This window comes from Oncorhynchus gorbuscha, linkage group LG06 (assembly GCF_021184085.1).
Source record: "Oncorhynchus gorbuscha isolate QuinsamMale2020 ecotype Even-year linkage group LG06, OgorEven_v1.0, whole genome shotgun sequence".
In the NCBI taxonomy this organism is placed as follows: Eukaryota; Metazoa; Chordata; class Actinopteri; order Salmoniformes; family Salmonidae; genus Oncorhynchus; species Oncorhynchus gorbuscha.
Window position 1 is genome coordinate 2,877,885 of NC_060178.1, and position 3,559 is coordinate 2,881,443.

General features: G+C 42.6%; 1 pseudogene across 1 annotated transcript in view; it reads right to left on the reverse strand.

Moving 5' to 3' along the window:
* Positions 1-1,019: 1,019 nt before the first annotated feature.
* Positions 1,020-3,559, reverse strand: part of LOC124037438 — a 10,908-nt pseudogene continuing 8,368 nt past the window's right edge. Inside the window, exons 4-6 of the transcript XR_006839181.1 lie at positions 2,605-2,764; positions 2,420-2,479; positions 1,020-2,188 (exon numbers count right to left, since the gene is read on the reverse strand). The product of XR_006839181.1 is annotated as a tripartite motif-containing protein 16-like (transcript). The remainder of the gene's footprint in view (positions 2,189-2,419; positions 2,480-2,604; positions 2,765-3,559) is intronic.

Genomic DNA, 3,559 nt, shown 5'->3' on the forward strand with positions numbered 1-3,559 from the left:
ATCATCACTCCATGGGGGAGTACAACCATTACCTCTCTCCTCTTTCACATCCCTCTATCATCACTCCATGGGGGAGTCCCAATAGTAGAGGGAGTTTACATATACTAGTCATTTCCTTTAAATCCACGAAGGGAAGAGAGAATCAGATAAAGTTGTGGAGATGAAGTAGAAACCCTCCAGGTTCCAGTATGGACTATCAATACAGGTACTGTATGTAGAACCATAGTAAAGACCAGTATGGACTATCAATACAGATACTGTATGTAGAACCATGGTAAAGACCAGTATGGACTATCAATACAGGTACTGTATGTAGAACCATAGTAAAGACCAGTATGGACTATCAATACAGATACTGTATGTAGAACCATGGTAAAGACCAGTATGGACTATCAATACAGATACTGTATGAAGAACCATAGTAAAGACCAGTATGGACTATCAATACAGATACTGTATGTAGAACCATAGTAAAGACCAGTATGGACTATCAATACAGATACTGTATGTAGAACCATAGTAAAGACCAGTATGGACTATCAATACAGATACTGTATGTAGAACCATAGTAAAGACCAGTATGGACTATCAATACAAAGTGACCATTTAGAATGAGGCCCAGTTCAATGAGAGGAAGTCTTAACAGAACTGGGGGATGACAGACAGGAAGTGGGGGGGGGTGGAGATCTAATATATTTCTGTGCCAAACACTAAAGCATGATATTGTAATAAATCTACACCCTATTCCCTACGTAGAACACTACTTTAAACCTGGTCAGAAGCACCGTAGTGCACTACGTAGGGAATAGGGAACCATTTGGAACAGAGACAGTAATTCCCCTGAACATCTTCCTCTTCCTCATCTGGTTTCTTCAACAGCCCTTCACTCCTCCCCTCTTCCTCCCCTCCTCCCTTTTCATTCTATTCTATCAGCCACACCACTAGCTCACCTCCACACAATACATTTACAAGTTAAAGACACACCTTGGAATAAATAACAAAGGAAAACTATTACTAGATGAAGTTGAGTGTTTTTTATTATTTCCCCATCACCATAAATCATATTTAATCACTGAACAGTAGCAGACCTAACTTCATCTGTTCCTGACTCTGGATAGTGGATTAAAAAGACCATCAATCTCCAATGATATTAAAGTACTATTCTGAACATTACTGATATACTGAGTGGCAAGTCAAGATATCTGCTGGTTTTATTGTTTGGTCAACAGCACCACCTGCTGGACAGGTTTAATGTTGCTGGACTGAGTAGTATGGGAGGATGAAAGATGACACATTTAGGGCCGGTTTCCTGGACATCTACATTGAACATACTGTTTAGTCCAGGACTAGGATTAATCTGTGTCTGGGAAACCAGACCATATAGTTGAGTAGAAAGTAAGTGATACCAGCTTGTAGTGGGCTGACTAGTCCTGAATTGTCCTTTAGTTCCTGGACCATTTTCCATGCAGCTCCAGGTGACAGAGAACACATCAATTAGGACCGAGCCAACAAGCTGATCAATGATACTGAGGAGAATTACATAGAGACAGAGAACCAACTGAGAAAACATATCAATGGTTCTGAATGACAACCAATATACATCAACACCAGACATCATGATTCATGGAAATGGACAAGATTAAAACATTGTATTGAATTTTCATTAATAACAAATCAGTTTACAGTTTAACCAGCTCAGCAGTACCATTGAGACAAAACCCAGGATAGAGGGGCTGAGTGAATGTGGTCTGGACTCTGTGGAGGAGGGTCATTGTGTCAGAGACACTGTAGAAGGACAGAGTACCTGCCTTGTGATCCAGGTACACTCCTACTCTGGAGGACTGAGGGCCTGATACTTTAGTCACAACATTATTGTGTCTGAACCAATAACCACCTCTATAGCAATGTAAACTCCAGGACTTCTTATTGTGTCCAAATCCACAATCTGTCTCTGTTCTGCTGATGTCTTTATATGAGACTGCTGTATAAACATCACCAGTCCACTTCACCTCCCAGTAACAGCGTCCAGACAGACCCTCTCTACACAGAACTTGCCAGCAGTTGGTGAATCTGTCTGGATGGTCAGGATATGGTTGGACTTGGCATTTATTGGTCACCTTTCTGTTCCCTTTAGACAGAGAGAGGAGTGTGTGTGCTGTGTTTGGGTCCAGTGTGAGCTGACAGGAATCTGGGAGAAGAGCAGAGACCAATGAGGGGAGTCAGAACAATAAGTTAAGTCAGATACTGTATCTACCCTGTCTTTGATTAGAGCACAGCAGAGATCAAATCAGAGAAATATGAGGAGTCAGATAGATACCCAGTCTTTGATTAGATCTACTATTGCTATATATTTCTAGAGGGATTGTTAGGAGTGTCAGTAAAAAGAGACTGTTAGTTACTTCACAATAAAGAGACTCACATTGTAACAACTGTTCTCTGGTCTTGGGCTCTGGAGGCAGTACAACATCCACTATATTCACTACAGACACACGAACACATTGACAGAGAGAGGGAATGTTATCATCAGACCATATTCCACATGTATATGACTAGTAGGGAACTTTCAATAGTCTAAAGTTGATGTTCTTATTGTTTTCAACACACCTGTAGTGGAGATCTTGGTCCATTCTCCTTTAAGGAAGTCTTCTAGTTTCTCTCTCAGTTCAGACACAGTCTTACTCACATCTCCAAAGTACTGAAGAGGACGGACAACGATGCTGGGTAAGTCTGAAGATACACTGATACTGGAGAGAGACTGATACCTCTGGAGAGAGAGAGAGAGAGACCGATAACTCTGGAGAGAGAGAGAGAGACTGATAACTCTGGAGAGAGAGAGAGAGAGAGAGAGAGAGAGAGAGAGAGAGAGAGAGAGAGAGAGAGAGAGAGAGAGACTGATAACTCTGGAGAGAGAGAGAGAGAGAGAGAGACTGATAACTCTGGAGAGAGAGAGAGAGAGAGAGACTGATAACTCTGGAGAGAGAGAGAGAGAGAGAGAGAGAGAGAGAGAGAGAGACTGATAACTCTGGAGAGAGAGAGAGAGAGAGAGAGAGAGAGAGACTGATAACTCTGGAGAGAGAGAGAGAGAGAGAGAGAGAGAGAGACTGATAACTCTGAGAGAGAGAGAGAGAGAGAGAGAGAGAGAGAGAGACTGATAACTCTGGAGAGAGAGAGAGAGAGAGACTGATAACTCTGGAGAGAGAGAGAGAGAGAGAGAGAGAGAGAGACTGATAACTCTGGAGAGAGAGAGAGAGAGAGAGAGAGAGAGAGAGACTGATAACTCTGGAGAGAGAGAGAGAGAGAGAGAGAGAGAGAGACTGATAACTCTGGAGAGAGAGAGAGAGAGAGAGAGAGAGAGAGAGAGAGAGAGAGAGAGAGAGAGAGAGAGAGAGAGAGAGAGAGAGACTGATAACTCTGGAGAGAGAGAGAGAGACTGATAACTCTGGAGAGAGAGAGAGAGAGAGAGAGAGAGAGAGACTGATAACTCTGGAGAGAGAGAGAGAGAGAGACTGATAACTCTGGAGAGAGAGAGAGAGAGAGAGAGACTGATAACTCTGGAGAG